Source organism: Lygodium microphyllum, chromosome 26 (genome assembly GCF_053477565.2).
Source record: "Lygodium microphyllum isolate KBCC chromosome 26, Lygodium_microphyllum_v1.1.10, whole genome shotgun sequence".
Taxonomy (NCBI): domain Eukaryota; kingdom Viridiplantae; phylum Streptophyta; class Polypodiopsida; order Schizaeales; family Lygodiaceae; genus Lygodium; species Lygodium microphyllum.
In genome coordinates, this window is record NC_141160.1 from 29,488,772 (window position 1) to 29,507,841 (window position 19,070).

Genomic DNA, 19,070 nt, shown 5'->3' on the forward strand with positions numbered 1-19,070 from the left:
CGATCACGAACACGCACAAACAACTCCGCATGCGCACACACCCTGCATGTGACAGGGGATTAGGGGCTTAAGAGGGGGTGATTGGGGGGTTGGGAGGGAACTGGGGGAGGGGGAGGGGAACTAGGGGTAGGGGGATGGGTTGTAGGGTGGGTTGGATTGGTGGGGGGAATGAGGGTGTGACCGGGGGCTAAGGAGGGTGGGGTTGTATGTGGGGGTGGTTGGGATGGGTGGGGGGGAATGGGGGCTTGTGGGGGGTGGGTTAGGGGATGGGTGGGACTGGTGGGAGGGAATGGGGGTGGAAGGCGGCCATACGGAGGCTAGGCGACGACCAGCCAGGCGGGGCGGGGGTGGAAGGCGGCGACTAGCGGGTGGGGAGAGGGGCGACTGGTGAGGGCTCAGGTAACGCCAGGTGGGGCGGGCCAGCGAGGCGGCGACTGGCGGGTGGGAGAGGGGCGACTGGCGAGGGCCCAGGCGACGCCCAAGGAGGGGTTGGCAGGCGGCTTACAGGGCCAAGGCGGGCTGGCGTGGCGGGCGCGGGCGGTCGAAACCAAGGCGCCAGGGCGGTGGCGCAAGTGGCGCCAGGTGGGCGGAAGTAGCTTCACGGTGGTGGGCTTTAGGGCTAAGGCGGCCGGCGGGCGAAGGCCAGGACCAGGTAAGCTGGGAGGACCCCATGCGGACGAGGGAGGATGCCGCAGGTGGGCGGGGGAAGAAGGGAGGGTGGAGGGAGGAGGAAGAAGGGAAGGAGAAGGAGGAGGATGGAGAGAGGAAGAAGGGAAGGAGAGATGGCGGAGTCGGAGGTGGGGAGATGGGGGGGAGAGGTGGTTGGGAGTCGGGGAGAGAGAAAGGGGGGGTGGTTGGGAAAGGGGAGGGTGCCCATGGGGGGAAGGGAAAAAATTAATTAAGTAATTTTTTAAAAAATGAATTAATAAATAAATTAATGAAAAGAAAGGCGTGCCCCCGTCCCGCATGCGTGCGCGGGGTAGGGTAAAAAAATTTACCGTGACGGGATCGGAATGGCGTCGGGATGTCGGTACGGGGCATGCGGACGTGACCGGGGCGTGTAGAGACGCGTGAAATCAGAAACGGGCGCGTTCACGTGCAGGACGAGTCGCGCGAAACACGTAAAAACAAGGAAAAATTAATATCTCACAATCTGGGCATCGAAACGAAATGATGTAAAAACAAAAATTGTGCACGACGGCAGGGGGAAGACAAGGAAAAGGGCAATGGGGGTTCCGGGGGGAATAAAGGGTGTTCACATGCAAAAAACACAAAAAAGGCCCCGAAAACGCAAAAGAAAATTGATATCGGAAGATCCGTGCCTCAGAACGAGGTGCAGGAAGAAGGAAAAATGTGCAAAAAGAAGTGCCTGACAATCCTATCATGTCAAAACATGGGTCCGACTGAGATAAGACACGTTCACATGGGAAAAATCCAAAATATAGACCCAAAAATGGAATCGAAAGTTAATATTGGACGAACTGCTAGCCGGAATGACATGCAGTAAAAAGGAAAAATGTCTGCAAGAAGGGGTGGTAGAGGGTTGTCATGTTAAAACACAGTTCCGACGGAAGTAGGAGGGGTTCACATGCGAAAAACACCAAAAAGACACCCGAAAACACATTTAAAAATTAATAATTAAAAATCCAGAAGTCGAAAGAGGGTGGAGAAAAAAGGAAAAATGTGGGAGAAGGCACGATGGACACGGCTGTCAAATCAAATTGGAATTTCGATGCAAACAGGGCAGGTTCACATGGAAAAAATAAAAAAAAGCACGAAAAAGTCTCGAGAAACTACAAAAATTAATATTGGACAAACCGTGCATTGGAAGGACACGGAGTAAAAAGGAAAAATGTCAGGGAGAAAGTTGTTGTCAGGGCTAGGATGTCAGATCATGGTTCCAAAACAAGAAAAGCGCGTTCACATGGAAAACTGACCAATTTACTCAAAATCCGTCAAAAATTAATAACTCAAAAACCGTGCATCGAAACAGGGGTAGGTAAAGAGGAAAATTGGATAGTTCAAAGGGACAAACAGGGCTATAAAGGTAGATGGGGATGTTGCTCAACGTAGGGCGCGTTCACGAAGAAACACAGCAAAATAAGGAAAAAAGAGAAATGAAGGAGGAACAGCCCCAAGGGAGGGGTGACAAGAGACGAGTGGGTGGGGAAGGGACCCCAGGAGTGTAACAGAAAGTCATGGCATGTATGCATGAGCCAAGTGAGGCATATACAGGGCGGTATGCAAGGTAGACGCGCAGAGACGCGTCCCCACACTTAAAACCTTAACGGATAGGGTTGACCAAGCAACAGGGACCTAATACCACACAACAGACCATCCACTAACGTCCCCACACTTAAAATATGAACATCACCAACAACAAAAAGTGTAGGGTTAGAAAAACTTGGCCCATGTTGTCAAGAATCAAGGTTAACTATTGATGGCACATCCACCGTCGTTGTCGACTGCAGGAGGTACCAAGGTATCTTCACAGCACATGTCCTTCATGGCAGGGAGCACGTGGCAGCACCCAGGGAGGTAGCTGGTTGAAGGAATCGCAGGAAATTCGTCGATGATGAGGAATGTTGCACTCAATGCACAATCACTCATATGGAATGAAACAGCAGTCACTCGCCCCATGACTAATATCACTCGAGGAAAGCAAGATGAAAACCCATGCCTCACACCCCGGTTTAGGAAGCGACAAGGGGGATGATGCAGAGGGAGTATGCCAGGGTGCACAGTTGATGGTGCATCAGTGCGTCCAACCCGTCTGGCATAGGTGCAAGCAAGAAGGTAAGGGAGCCTTACAGTGCAGTGTACAGAACAAGGTGGTGTATCCTGTGATGACGGTAGAGACCCACCCTGTGGGTACATAAGAAAAAGAGAACATACATTGCTCCAAAGATCGTAACGTCCCTCAATCCTCACCTCTCGGTAATTGATTGAAGAAACTGCAGTCACACTCAGCCCACCCTTTGTCTCACGCTCTGTTGAAAGGGACAAAGGGCAACCATGTCCTGAAACCCATTGATGTAATCCTCACGGTCACTTGTGCACAGGTTGTATGCCTTGTGCGCATTTGATGGTGCAACTGTGCATCCCGCCCTGTGCCGGCATACGGTGCGAGAAGGAAGGCCAGGGAGCCTTATGGTGCAGTGCACAAAAATAGATCGTGCCTTGTGTATTGAGAGGCCCATCCCGTGCATGCAACACTTCATTCACACTTCTCACCTCTCTGTTGAATGTAAAGGGCAGGAACTGGTCACTCATTCCACCCTCTGTCTCGCAAGTATTTAATAAATACAAAGGGCAACCCATACTCACATCCCCATCTGGTTAGGATGAAAGCTCACATCACTCAAGGGGTTGTCGATGAAGATCGTTGTGTCTGTTGTTGTCATCAGGGTGTTGAAGATGAGGCATACCCAGGGAGGCAGCCAACAAATCTGGTACTTCAATTGGTTGTAGAAAAGATCGTCTACGAAAGGGGGCAGACAGACTGATGAAGTTGCAGAGACAGCGCACCAAGGGAGGTGGCTTCAAATTTCTTCTGGACAATTTTCTGCTGGTGAGTCAGTTATCCTGAACTGCGGGGTGTTACCACATTTTCCACAGCCAGCTTCCCGCCCAAGGGTGTTTGCCACCTTTTCTTGGAGCGAGGCCTGCTATGACAGGGAATTGCTTCCTTTTCTCCCATAACAGTTTTTTTTTTCTTTTCTTTTCTTTTCTTTTGTTTATGTTTTGTTGTTGTTTTTTCGCCTCCTATTCCCGAGGGTGTCTCCACCTTTTCTTGAAGAATAGGTCGGCATGACAGGGACCGAAGTCCTTTTCTCCGATATGTATATTTTGTTTCTTTTTTTCGAATTAAGAAAGGGAATGGTAGAAATACCATTGGTCAGAACCCACCTCGCCACTGTCGCTGGTGGAAAATAGAGGATAAGAGATCAGGGCTAGAAGGTGGGGCTGAGGGGACAGAGGGTTGCATCCACCTCATCAGGAGTGGCTGAAGAACGGCTATCAGAAGTAGTATCATAAGAGTTACAGTGCCACGCCAACGGGGGAAAGGATCAGGTGACCGTGATTGTCAAGATCCCCAAGGAGGGAAGTACTTCTTCAGGCGATATCCATTGATCAGAAAGAGATCATCAGAGACATCAATGGTCTGCACTTGGACAGAGCCATTAGGGTTGATAGCAAGTACCTTATATGGGCCCATCCACCACTGCTGAAGCTTTCCAGGAAACTTGCCAAATCGTGAATCATAGGCTAGGACCAAATCACCTTCTTTGAACTCCTTGTGCTTGATGAAGCTGTCATGGTAAGCCTTACGTCGAGCTTGCGTGGCTTCCATGCACTGTAGAGCCATCCTGCGAGTTTCGTCCAAACATTCCAGGTGCAGGAGATGACGTTGCAATGAATCATCGTCCCCCAAACGCTCTTTGATAGCGACTCGCAAAGATGGAAATTCCAGTTCAACAGGGAAAACAACTTCTGTACCATACACCAACTGGAAGGGTGTCTGTCCTGTTGCTGCTTTATGGGAGGTTCTGTACGCCTAGAGGGCCTCTGTAAGTCGATCATCCCAATCACGACGATGTGCGGCAATTGTTCTTGTCAGAATCGAGTAGAGGATGCGATTGGTGACTTCAACTTGGCCGTTGGCTCTGGGGTAATAAGGAGTGGACTTGCGATGGCGAATCTTATACAGCTCTGTCAGTTCTTCCATGACTTTATTAATGAAATGAGTGCCTCTGTCACTTATCAGCTCCAGGGGACTGCCAAAATGGATGATGATATTCTCATACATGAATAGGGCCACATTGTTACCATCGTCCCGCTTTAGGGCTTTAGCTTCACACCACTTTGTGACATAATCTGTACATACCAAGATGTATATGTTATGTTTCCTTCTAGTGGGAGGATCGATTGGGCCTACGAAGTCCATGCCCCACTTTTGGAAAGGCTTCAAAGGAAGAATAGGTTGTAGTGGCATGGCACTTGTTTTGGTGGGTTTCCCCATTCGCTGACAAGTATTACATCGCTTGCAGTAATCATAGGCATCCTTGTGGAGGGTCGGCCACCAGTAACCTGCTAATAGAGCTTTCCTGGCTATAGCTTCTCCTGCAAAGTGGCCTCCACACGGCTCGTTATGGCAAGCCTTCAAAACAATCCCAATCTCATCTCCTGCAGCACATCTTCTGAGCACTTCATCTTTGCCTTTCTTGTACAGTGCACCGCCTAACAGGGTATAGGGGGCTGATTCTAACATAAGCTTCTTCCTTTCCCGACTAGAAATGCCAGGAGGATACTGTTGGGTTGCTAGCAGATTGGCGATGTCTGCATACCAGGGGGTTACAGTTTCTACCAAGAATAGGGAAGCATCTGGGAGGTCCGAATCATCCTGCTCCTCTTCTGCAGTCTGCGGGATACACGACAGATGATCAGCCAGAACATGGGAACGACCAGGTTTGGTAATCACCTCAAAGTCGAACTCCTGGAATAGAAGGAGCCATCTCATCATTCTTCCCTTCACATCTGCTTTGTTCATCAGGAAGGACAGGGCCTCGTGATCCACATAAAATTTAAAGTGGGTAGACAGCAGATAATGGCGAAACTTCTCTAGGGCAAACACCATTGCCAAGCACTCCAGCTCTGTCATTGTGTAGTTCCACTCTCTATCAGTGACTTTTCAGCTTGCGTAATAGATCGGTTGATCTAATTTCGAGGGGCCCTTTTGACATAGGACAGCACCTAGCCCTTCAACTGATGCATCAGTGTGTACATGAAACTCCTTCGTCCAATCAGGAGGCTGAAGAATGGGTGCCTCAATCAAACAATGCTTCAGAGTGTTGAAGGCTTTGTCACATTCTTCCGTCCAAATAAACTCTGCATCTTTCCTCAGAAGCTTGTGCAAGGAGGTTGCCTTTGTTGCAAAATGGACTATGAACCTTCTGTAGTAACCCACATGGCCTAGGAATCCTCGCAACTGTTTGAGGTTGGTGGGTGCTGTCAGAGCTGCAATATTTTTGATCTTTGCAGGGTCTATTGATATCCCTTGTGCAGAGACAATGTGGCCCAACAGAACTCCAGAAGAGACCCCAAAGATGCATTTGTCAGGGTTGAGGGAAATCCCATACTCTCGGCATCGGTCAAAGCATTGTTCCAAATGTCCCCAGTGTTCATGGATCAAACTATAGACACAGAAGTCATCCAAATATACCTCAATAAAGTCATGCAGATGATTTTGGAATGCGGCCATCATGACTCACTGGAAGGTAGCAGGGGCATTGCAGAGCCCAAATGGCATCACTCGGTAAGCATAGGTCCCCCATTCTGTGGTGAAGGTTGTTTTGGATTGGTCTTCTTCTGCTATCTACACTTGGTTATATCCGCTGAATCCATCCAGAAGGGAATAAAGCTCATGTCCTGCCACTGTGTCCAATAGTTGGTCTGTGAAAGGGATAGGAAAGTGATTCTTCTTCGTCTTGGAATTCAACTTGCAGAAATCCATACATATATGAAGCTTGCCATTCTTCTTGGGTACAACCACGATGGGTGAGATCCATTCACTATTTGCCACTGGATAGATGAACTCGGCTTCCAAAAGCTTCAGCAACTCTGCTTTCACCAATGTGGAATAATTCGGGTTCATTCGCCTCTGTCGTTTTGCCGTACCGGCTTGGCATCAGGCTCCAAGTCAATATGATGCTGACATATTGTGGGATCAATCCCCTTTAGGTCTTTGTAGGACCACGCAAACACATCCAAATTCTCTTTCAAAAAGTTGTACAAAGTTGACAACTCCTCTTCTGGTAGGCTGCTACCCACCTTCAAATGGCATTCAATGCCATCTGCATCCACAAAAGTCAACTGTCTTTCTCCTTCTACTTCATGGATGAAGATCCCACGGATCGCTTCTGGGTACAAATCCCACTCCTTCAATGGAGTGGTGTAATCATTTGATGTTCTACTTTGACTGTCTTCTTCTCTTGATGGAGACTCAGGTTGCTCCTTGAGATGTTGAAATGGGATTAGAGCCATTTCGGGTTTAGTTTCAAGATTAGTTACCTCTTGGCTTGAAGACTCATCTTCTGATAACGAGTCCAGGAACATCACATAACAGGGACCCTCTGATGCCTGTTGGAATCGTGAGACTGGTGCTTGTTGGCACGGTGCATCATCATCATCTTTCTTTGGCAAGGATGGTTGAGGACAGTAAGAGCCACTGCTGAAAGACGGCTTGTTCTTCTTAATCCATTTCTTATAAAGATTTTGCATATGAGAAAATCCATTTACCATACCAAATGGTACCATCGCCATTCTGTCCCACAGTATGAGCTCGTCTGCTTCCGATGCTTCTGGAACTTCTTCTTCATATGTATCCTCTTCGGGTGGGATAGACTCTTCCATCTTGCTTTCATAACCTTCTTCTTCAATATCATCTCCATCCTCTTCGGTCTCTGTCTCTGTCTCTGTAGGAGCTCTGTAAGAGAAGAACAGGTTCTCTGTTTCATCTTTTGCCTCTGTCTCTGGCTCTGCTGTGGCCATGTAACAGGGAGAGCAGTACATCCATGCTTCTAGCTCACTGTCAGAAGTGATTTCGGAAGTCATTCCTGGTTCAGGCAAGAAGTATTCACCCATTGACAGGGACTTTGCATCTTTTGGGAGTTGGCTTACCGTATTCACTGTTAAGGAACGTGCCACTGTTTTCTTGGGAAGGATCTGTTTGACAGCATCTTCTTCTGCTGATGTTCCATCTGTAGCCTCATTGGGGAAGTCAGAAGATAATTCCAAGGAGGTGGATCCATGTCCTTTTTGAGCACCATATAGCTTCAGCACCACTTTATTGGGTCCTCTACCCAAGGTCAAGTTTCCTTTGAACCAATCCGTCCTTGCTCTGGCTTCAAAAAGCCATGGTCTGCCCAGTAATAGGGGGTAGGATGTACCATAAGAGTTTGGCTTCACCACCAGATAGGTTAGCCAATAATCTTTTCCAGCCACTGTAGTCTTCACATATGGGAGAATGCCTAAAGGCTTGATTCTGCTCTGATCCGCCAGTCTGATGAACCATTGAGTTGGTTGCACACCTTGTAGGCCTAGATCCTTCATTGTCACATCCGTCACAATGTTCATTGATGAACCACCATCAATCAGTGCATTTGCAATAAAGCAGCCTTCTATCCACACGCCAGTCTCTAGGGTACCCGGATCTAGGAAGGCGTTAGCCACATCCACTTCTTTTACAAGCTTTGGAGCTTTGTTGGACTTTGTTGCTGTTGAGGGAGAAATCCTTAAGCCACGTCCTCTTGTCAGTATGCTTTTGAACCTTTTTCGGCTCAATAATTGTCAGAATGTGAGGTTTGGTTTAAAGGTATCTAGATCTCTGACCAGATCGTATTCCTTAATAGGATCCACTGGCTTCTCTAACTGGTTAGGGAATGGGGCAACACCCATTTTCATTTTCCTTTTTTCTTCCAACAGGGGCATCATGGGACTTCTTCTGCCACTTGTGGCACCTCCTCCTCTTCTATCTCTTGGACCTCTGGTCCTATCTCTGGAATTGTCTCTGTGACTCTCTGTGGCACTGTAGTGCTCTATACGGCACTGTAAGGCTCTGTTCTGTTCTGTTCTTCTGGTGGAAGTTTGAACTTCACTATTCTGACAGGAGGATTATTTTCTTTCTGGATAGGTGATTCCTTCTTCTTTGCACGCGTGATGGCAGCAACTTCCAATTCCACTAAATTGGAGGTAGGCTCTTGGGCCTTGGTCGAACTATCAATAGCACTGTTTTTCACTGGGGCTGGGCTAGTCTTTTGCAGTGTGGCCTTCTCCTTTGCATCGACTACATAAGGGCTTATAATCCACTGACCTTCTGGGATTTGGACAGTTTGGTGAAATGTGTCCCTTTTCTCCGCATCTGTAACACTTCACTTTAGATCTTTGACCACCACCAGATTGTCTTCCTCTGTAGCTCTGAGATGGGAACCTCCTTGGACCGAAACTAGGACCAAACTCTCTAGGCTTGGGTCCAATATCCTGTGTTGTCATTTTGGATTCCAACAAGTTTAATCTTGCATCTTCTTCCTTCCTTCTCCTATCATGCATCTCCTTCAGAGAGAAAATATCCTCTGTATGGTTCTTCCACAAACAGTAGGAACAGAAAGCTCCAGGGACTGTTGGCTTTCGTGTACATTCAGTGGCTAAATGGCCTGCTTGATGAAACTTACCACACCAAGTATTTGATCGCATCACATCTCTTCCTGCTCCTGCAACGTTGGATATGCTGGCGGTATTCACTTTCAGTGTCTATAGCTGCTCTGTAATCACATCCATCAACTCCTTTTTGATATTTGCAACTGAGTTGGATAAATAATCCTTCAAGCTTTCTCCTCCTGAGGTACTGGTAGTAGGGTTTTGAGGAGTCTTTGTAATCACTGCATAAACAGGTTGGGCTGATGCAGAGGGATCTCTGTTCTGATTCTGATTCAGAGCTCCTGTTTGAGCTGTTGGCTGTTGGCTCCAGTTGGTAGGGTTCCACTGTTGCTGCTGATTTGGCATTGGGAAAATTGGTTGGGACCATTTTTGTTGTGGTTGAACCATCTTTTGGGGCATTGATTGTGGCCATTGTGGATTTGATGCACTGTACTGTGATACTGGGGACATCTGTTAGTAGGGGTAGGGGACTGTCCCTGGGACTGCATTTGGTAGGTACATCATTCCTAGCATCAGAGGAGGTAGGACTCCTCTTCCTGGATTCATCGCCAATCTAGCTTCCACTTCATCGTACAGTCTTGCACCTTCTGTTGTAGCTTGTAGTGTGGCTGGTCTTTGCAGCTCCACAAACTTACGGACTTCTAGTTGTAATCCTCTGAGAAACACTCCCTTCTGAATGCCATCATCTAGATTATGGTTAGTCCATCTCTTCAGGATGGATTCCATTCGTGAGACATAAGCTTCTACTCTTTCTCCAGAGGACAGACTTAAATTCATAAATTCCTCTCGCATCCGCTCTTCAAAACCTTCACGCCTAAATTTAGTGAGGAATGCCAACTTCAAGTCGTCCCATGTGCCAAAAGTTCCTGTTGCTTGTCTCTCATACCACTGAAACGCCGCGCCCTTGAAAGTGGCGGGGAATATTGCTAACCAATGCTCAGGGGTTCTAGCATTGTTAGCCACACATGCTACCATAAACTCTGCTACATAAAGTTCGGGGTCTTCATTGTACTCTCCCTTAAAAATTGGCAACGAGACTACATTTGTTGGCCTGTCATCAATATTTCCAGGACGGATCTGGCTTGGAAGTGGACCTCCAACAGGAGGAGGAAGGGCTTGATGTGCCATTGGGACTTCTGTAAAGAGTTCCGCAAGGGCGTCAAAGGTGGCTTCTCCTGCAAGCTCGTTCTCGGCTTTGATTCTTGCCTTCTCTCTTCTCATGTACCTCTGGACTCGTTCTAACGCTTGCCTCTTTATTGCGTCATTCATTAGGGGGTTGGCTCCACTATGTTGTTAGTGCTCCACAGAGGGATAACAGAAGGCTTCAGTCTCTGGAGGACTCTCTTGCCAACATTTCTTCTACTTCTTCCTTTTCAACATCCCTAAATTCTGCTTTCATGCCACTGCATAGAGGAAGGTATTCGGTTCTGAAGGTGTCAAAATGCATACGTCTAAGCATTATGGTAGCGCCATCATCATAGTAATGCCAGCTTTTGATGGTTTCAATAGTGTATATTGTGAAAAACACTCTGTCTACCAACTTCCAGTGGGTTGCCAATTGAACAAACAGAAGATTATCAGTGCACCAAGCATCCCATGTATCTTGCTATTGAGCATCCACGAACAAATTCCAGCTTTTTTTCTTCTTGTCTTCGTGAACCTCTATAGACCAAGACTCCTGAAGCTTCTTCACAATCTCCCACTTGATGATGTCTGGAAACTTCTCAATGAATGCCAAATCTTCGATGGATGGTCATTCTCTCTATTTCTGCTCTTCAATTTGTTCCCAAACAGTTTGCCACCAAGATGCAAGTTTCTGCTGCTTCAACAGGAAGAGGAAACGGTCCACCACATAGAGCATGCATCATGATGGTGATGTGTTTCTGCTATTGTGGGATGAAATTCTTGTGAAAAGTGGCTTTGATTATGAGAAATTCTAACTCTTTAGTGGAAGACGGAACTTTACAAACATCCATTGAATTCTTCTCTTCTTGGCAATGCCATTTCCTTCCTTTTCAGCCTCTTCTGGTGCTTGTTGATGGCAACATTCCTCGGCTACGCACCAAAAACATGGAGCCCCAAGAGGAACACCAAGGAAAAGGGAATTCTCTTGCAAGAAAATCTATCTTGTAACATCAACAAGCTTTTATTTCATTCTTTTGATCATCAAAACAAAGAAAACAACAATTCTTCACGTAGCATCATAGTAGATATCTCCCACGGATTTGATAGAATTAACCATAATCTTCAACATCTTCACAAAATTCATCAATAGAACAAAGAACACAAGAGAATACACCATCTTTGAATGGAAATACATCACATATTATTCATCTTCAATATCTTCATAGTTCTCTCTCTCAATCTCTCATATACAATCATATTGTTTTCATAGATTTGACTATCTTTGGCTCTCTCTCTCTCTCCATCAATAGTACATCATATCCTCACTACAATAATCTCATAATAACCCTCAATAATCCTTCTTAGGTCGTGGATGCACCTCCCAAGAGGTATGTCTGATATGAAGAGGCATCAGAGCCACTACAATGACTCTTCATAGCTCACCACTGTCACTTCACTCCAGTCTTTACATGAGTCTTCAGCAGCTACTTCTTTGACTTCTTTTAGCTCTTTTACACTTGTATTCACCTCTTTCCAAGGCTAGAAAACTTTCCCAAGCTACACTCTCATCCAACAGAACACATACAGAGGCATACAGAAGGTCTACAGAGGCTCACAGAAGCTCAACAGAGAGTTACAGAAGGCTAACAGAAAGCATCAAAACCACATAACTTATACCAAAACCATTCTAAACCATCAAAAATCACTCAATAAGCTTTCAAACAATCTCAAACCCTATCAATCAATACTCCATCCTTCCTTACAGAGAGAAAACAGAACAAAACAGAAGCTCAACAGAAGCTATCAGGACCAAACAGAACATATCAAAACATCAACAGAACTTCACATCTCTACTAATAAATATCATGAGCTTAATAAAACCATTCCAACCTATCCAAAACACTCTCAGACCACTTCCAAACCAATCAATCATCTCATAAAATCAACCATTCAGCTCTCAAAAACAACAAAAATCAGCCAAAAAAATAGGTCATTTCAACACTCAACAATGTAAAGTAGTGCATGTGGCATATGCTTTGATAGAGACATTTGAGATTGAAATGAGGTCCTATAGCCCCCTGTGGTCAACTATTTTCAATAGTTTCTTGCCAGACCCGGTGATTTATTAGGCTATTTTTAGCTATTTATTGGTAGCCTTTGGCTAGCCCAATTCATTTGTCATTTTTAAGTGGACAGAGAGATTAGATCACGGAGATACTTTTGACAACCCATTTGTATATCTATCTTCTTCATTTAAGCATTCATCAAGGCTCTACAACATGGTGGAATACTATCATCAAGTTCAAATGACTTTCTACAGTATAAGGAGAACTGCTACATTCTAGAACATACTCAAGGACTGTAGCAAATCACTCACATCAAGGCTTTACAACATGGTAGAATACTATCATAGATCTATAGCCTCCCTCCCAATATACTCAAGGACCTCCAAGCCCTTACTTGTTATAGACTTCCCACCCTTCTATACATCCCATAAGGAAAAACTAGTGTTAAGACCCAAACCGATTTATTACATTTGACACACAGCTCAGAAGAAAACCCTTAAGAATACTTTTAATTTATCCTAGCACTACTTAGAGTTGTAAAATATGTGTCAAAAAGGCACCTTAAGCAGTCTTGGGACAAGAGTTCCAGCTTTGTAAGAGAAGCTTCCTTGCTTTTGAAATGTCTCAGTAAAGTTCTCAACTAATTGCTCTATTCTGCACAAAGATAAAATTATCCAAGCCACAAAAGTCATTCTTCTTTATTCTCTCAAAGTTCTATCTCTTGCATCAAAAGTCTATATAAATAGCTTGGCACTACCGAAACCCAACCCCCCCCCCCCTCCACCCCATTCCAAAACAAAAAAAAAAGCTCTTTAAGTGCTCACTTTTGAATGAAATTCACCCCACCTTTCAAAGTAGTTCCAAAGACTTGCCATGCTCTTGTTGCCAAGTTCTCCACTGATGAGTCAATCACCTTCAACCCTTGCAATAAAAGAAAACTAACCATCTCAAGCCAATTTCAAATTGGTTAGAAGTGAAAGGAACTTACATAGCACAAAATGAAAAGTATACATGTCCAAAATCAGAATCTTGACCAGCTCTTTCGAGATTTTCCAATGCAGCTTTTCGCAACTCATCCAAGGGACACTTTGATCTCATGATTTCTACAAGTTCATCAACAGCCTTGTCTTTTACGATGATATCTTCTGTATCAAGCTTGAGTGATTCTATCATGCTCTATTGTAATTTGGCAGGTTCATTTTGGCACTCTACATGATATTGCTCGATAACATCAAGAGAGAGATCTTCTTTGTTTACAAACACAATGTTTGCCTTGGGGGCTATCTTTATTGTTGTGAACTCCCACACTTGATTATTGAATGTTGCAAAAAAAAAACAACACCTGCACATTCAAGAAGTGTAAAAGTGACTCCGTTTTGAGCTATGATGACACAGATAAGGTAATAGGATACAAATAGGCAAACTTAAGTCACCATATTCAACCTGGTTATCAACTGATGATGTGACAAATGGTTATCAACTTATGATACGATAAACGGTTTCAAACAAAGCCAGAGGGGCATACATGTCACCAAGGATAATATCCATATATACGCACCTGACAGCCACCACTATTTTTTGAGATGTACTTAATGATACGTGAAGAATCATCTTGGAAACCATCCTACCAAAACACGCTCATGTCCACAACTCTACAACCCAAAATTCTAAATGTGATACCCATAGCTTCTAGAAAAGTGCACCATTATTGTTGTCAAAACATTGTTTTCTAGGAGATAACCCCAATCTATAAGAGACAATAATGTAGAAAAGAAAGAATCATATATAAAATAAATCAGACATGTGCAAGCTTATGATCAACTCTCCAAAAGTTGCAGAGCACACACTCCATCTCCACAATCATCATTGCATGTTATCGTGGTGCCCCATTCTACCACATCTGGACATTGCAAATTGACAAAGAAACTATGTGCATCTTCTAAAGTCCCACATTTGATATGCATGTTGATGAGAGCACTCCCGACAACCAAATCCAAATCTTGTCCAAAATTAGTAATCAAATCATGTGTAAGACGGCCTCCTTCAATACTACCACAAACCTTTAATAAGGATAAAAATAAAAGTGTGTCTAGTACAATACTTAACTACTGCATCTTGGTAAAAAGTTGTAATGCAAGCAGACACTGCTCATGCTGAATATAAGTTGTAATAATAGTAGTCCACGATTCTATGTCCCTATTGAGATTTTTGTTAAAAACATCATGTACTTGCAACAAATCTCCACAGTTTACAAACATGGTGAGAACACTATTCCAAATCATAAGGTCTGCCTCCCATCCAAACTTGAATGCTAGTTCATTTATCAATTTTGCGACTTGCAAGTCAGCAAGATGACCACATGCTTTTATAAGTGAAACAAAAAGAGATTTGTCTATTTCAATATCCCTCTCATGCTTTCTTTTGAATAGTCCCAAAGCAAAGAGCAGAAAACCTAGCTTCACCTAGCCTTTGATTAATGCATTCGAGAGGACATTTTAATTTTGGAAACTCTCAAAGACTTGGGATGAGCTTTCCAAACTACCAAAGTTCACATACATGTCAATAATGGCAATTCCAATGATGATATCTTGATCTAGTCCAATTTTGACAACTTGATTGCGTATCTTTCTACCCCATTCTCCTTCTTGAATGCTCCCACATGCCTTTAAATGGATGAGAATAGGTAATTGTCAGGAATTATACCTTGTTGAAGCATTCTCATGTACAATTTAGGAGCAATGATATGTTTACCAGTTGCCATGTACCTTGAAATCATTGCAGCCCATGACAACAGATCTTGATTTTCCAGTTGATTAAATAACAATCGTGCCTCTACTAGAAGGCCACACTTTGCATACATGTCAATAAGTCACTGCCAATTGGAACATTTGATTCATATCCACTACCAAGTGCACTGCCAATTGGAACATTGATTCATATCCACTTCTGATAATCTGGTCATGTATCCACGTGCCTGGTTCCAAATTTCCTAGGCTTGCACATGCTTTTAGAATGCTTGCAAACAAGAATGTATGAGCTTTTTAGCCCTCTTGTTTCATTTCATTGACAAGCTCAAGAGCACAAGAGCTATCCCCAATTGTAGCATATCCTGCAATCAATACATTCCATGACACTACATCTCTACATGACAACTTGTCAAAGACTTTGCGTACCTCCACTTGACTTGCACACTTTGTGTACATGTCAATGATAGTATTCATAACCTCAACATCTGATTCAAGTCCACATTTGAGCACCATATCATGTATTGATCTTCCATACATCACAGCTCCAATAGCACTGCAAGCCCTTAGAATGGACAAGAAGCTAAACCTGTCCGGGTCAATGCCCTTCTGCTGCATGCTAGTAAAAATCTCCACTGCAATCATGTTACTTCCAAGCTCTACATGTGCTGCAATACCTTTTCTGCCAAATCGACCACTCCTTCCAATTCTGTGCAGGTACAGTTCATAGTCTAGCTCGTGGGGATATTCATTTTTTACTAGTAGATCATAGTTGACCATGGGAGTGACCTGAGCTCCCCACCACAAAAAGGCCCCACAATAAAAAAACCAAACAATACAAACAAAGCCAAATAAAGTTACACCAAAAAAATATGTTGGTTCATTTTCAGGAATCTTGTACCTAACAGTTTACACACAACAAACAAATAAGTACATAAAACCTTCTATATAATCCATCAACATGAACATAAGGATACAAAATGAATAGACTAATGCATGTTTGCACACATGCATAAAACCAAAGCTAGTAATTGCACATGCTCCTTATGTCTGCACATAGTCTCATAAAACACACTACACATCAGTTCACAAACACACATGAAATATGCATGCATAGATGTAATGAGGTATGTACCCTGCACATAAGACAATTAACCTTTTCGAATTGTTAATCTCCATGTTTACTCACTCTTCATGTCTATGTCATACCAGTTTAGAAGAAAAGCAAAACACCAATCCCGCCACGCTAATCCAATACCAAGAACTCTTTGCAAATATGTCATGCTCTGCTAGTACAGCTTTGCCAATAGTAGGAGCTACTAAAGGATCATTGAATGGTTGTTCATAAATTGCAATTGCATTCAAAATCAGTGATAGTAGAAGAAGCATACCTTGTTCATACTTTGCATTTCTGTGCAATATTGGTGATAACACTACAAATGTAACTAAGGCAACACCATGTTTTCTTTAAAGAAGGATAACGTAATAGAGCATCTGACATGTCATAAAACTATTAGCAATCATACCTTATCCCATTGAGGTGCTAAAAATTTAGTTACAACCAAAGCATTTTGCCCATACATCATGGGTGAGATCCAATACCCCGAAATCCACCAACTAGGGATGGTATTTGCAAAACAAACCATCATGCATCTGTCAAAATTTAGGTTTCAATACTAGTCTACTAACCTTTCTATAAGGAAAAAGTTGCCTACCTTTAGCTATTACAAAGCTCCCCAAAAGGAAAATAACCATAAGCGCAAAAGATCCAAATGTGTTGGCCATAGTTGATTTCCTTCCAGCACCACCCAAAAATCGAAAAAGCCCATAGGCCATTTGAGATATAGCTTGTCTACATAATATGTGAGGGTCACCCAGATTCCTAATTCGAGCAATGAAACCGGTATCTTTATCAAAATTGAAGGAAGAGCATAAGCCCAAGCTGGGAAGAATGTAGCAGGGTGAAGGTAGATTCAGGAAGAGGAGTAGACAGAAGAGAAGGGGTTCGAAGAAATTGAAGACATAGAAGAATACTCCTAAAAAGAATTAGAAAATGTGAAAGAAAACTAACAGAGATGAAGCCTGTCAGTTTCTTTCAGCATTATGAGAAGATATAACTCTAATAGACAAAAACATGCATAAAATAATACCTTTCTCTATGCTACTCAGATCGCCAATTTGATGCTTCCATTGGCTCCGAAAGGGGGTAAAATACCAACACACGTGGCCAGTATTTCGCCAGATCATCCCTCTTCATCTCCCACTTCTTCAGAGTGTTGTTCATTGCCTAAAAATAGCGATCACGCGTCGCACGATTTGTCTAATCTTTCTTTTTACATAAAATCCTCTCAAATTGGATGAAAGCTACATGCTTTCTTTTACATGTCATCCTAATCTAGAAGTTTTCTATAGTTTTATAGATTTGTACAAGAGATAATATCTAAAATATCAAAAATTGGCTAAAACTTGTCCAAAAATCTAATATTTTTGAACCATGGACACTAACACTAATGTCTAATATGGCATTGGCTCTCTAAATCAATAAGAAAGCTATACTCTAAATTTTTTTAACACAGTGTGTGTGTAGTGGCACGACACCGCGCACCAACGCAGGTGGGGGTAAAAAAATTTGTGTTGACAAGAATGCACAAGAGTGGGGGAGAACGAAGGGCAACTAAACACAACACGGCGAATGTGTGGCATGCATTTCGAGGTGAAAACCATGCAAAACCAACAAGAATAGAATCCATTCGATGGAAAAACAAAAAAACAAAATCTGAAAACATAATTAAAAATAGTAACAAAAAATTGAAAAGTCAAAATAGAATGCAGTAAGAAGGAAAAATGTATGGATGAGAATTTGGATAGGGCTATCTAGTTGAAACATGGTTCCCATGGCAAATGGGATGGTTTGCGTGAAAAAAACAATAAAAACACACCAAAAAATCCGAACAAAAATTAATTCCAAACTATCCATATGTCAGAATAAGGGGAAAAAAGAAAAAATATCCAAAGAATTATGGACAACAAGGTTGTCATACCAGAACGTGATTCCGGTGGAAGAAAGGGGCGTTCACGTGGAAAAAGGGACAAAAACACATAAGGAAACACAATGAAAATTTAATAACAAAAAATTAGATGGTCGGAACAAGAGGGAGTAAAAAGGAAAGATGTCTAGGGGGATGAGTATCTTGAGGCTATCTAAACAAAATGCCACTCCGATAAGAAAAGAGCATGTTCATATGGAGAAAATGGAAAAATCACTTAAAAAATAATCCCACAAACACAGAAAAATAAATAACGGCCAATCCGTGTATTGAAAAGAGAGGCTGTATAAAGAAAAAGTGTTTGAAAAAGGGGAAAGAGCATGGAGATCACATCAAATTGCAGTTTTTTGGTACAAAAAAGGGATGTTCACATGGTAACACGTCCTAGTCACGTGAAATTCTTCAAAAATTAATAATGCAGGAATTGTGGCTCGAAACTAAGGGCAGTAAAAAGGAAAAGTGATGAATTCAAAGGGAAGAACAGGACTGTGGGGAAAAATTGCAATTCTGATGAACATAGGGTGCATTCACATGGAGGATCAACCTAATGAGAAAATAACCGAAAGGGCAAAGGGAGATGGTAGAACGGGTTAGAATAGGGTGGGTGGATGAGGAAGGGACCTCAACAAGACATAAGGAAATCAGATTATCATGTAAGGATCAATTAAAAGGGTGTTCACAAATGTATGCAAACAAGATACACAAGGACACATCCCTACATTTAAGATGTGAATAGATCGGGTTGACTAATCAACATAGACCTAACACTTGACCATGACCTATACCCATACATCCCCACACTTAAAACATGACATGGAAAAAAAAAGAACGTGAGAGGTAGGCTTAGAAACACTTGGCCCATTCAGTTGGTT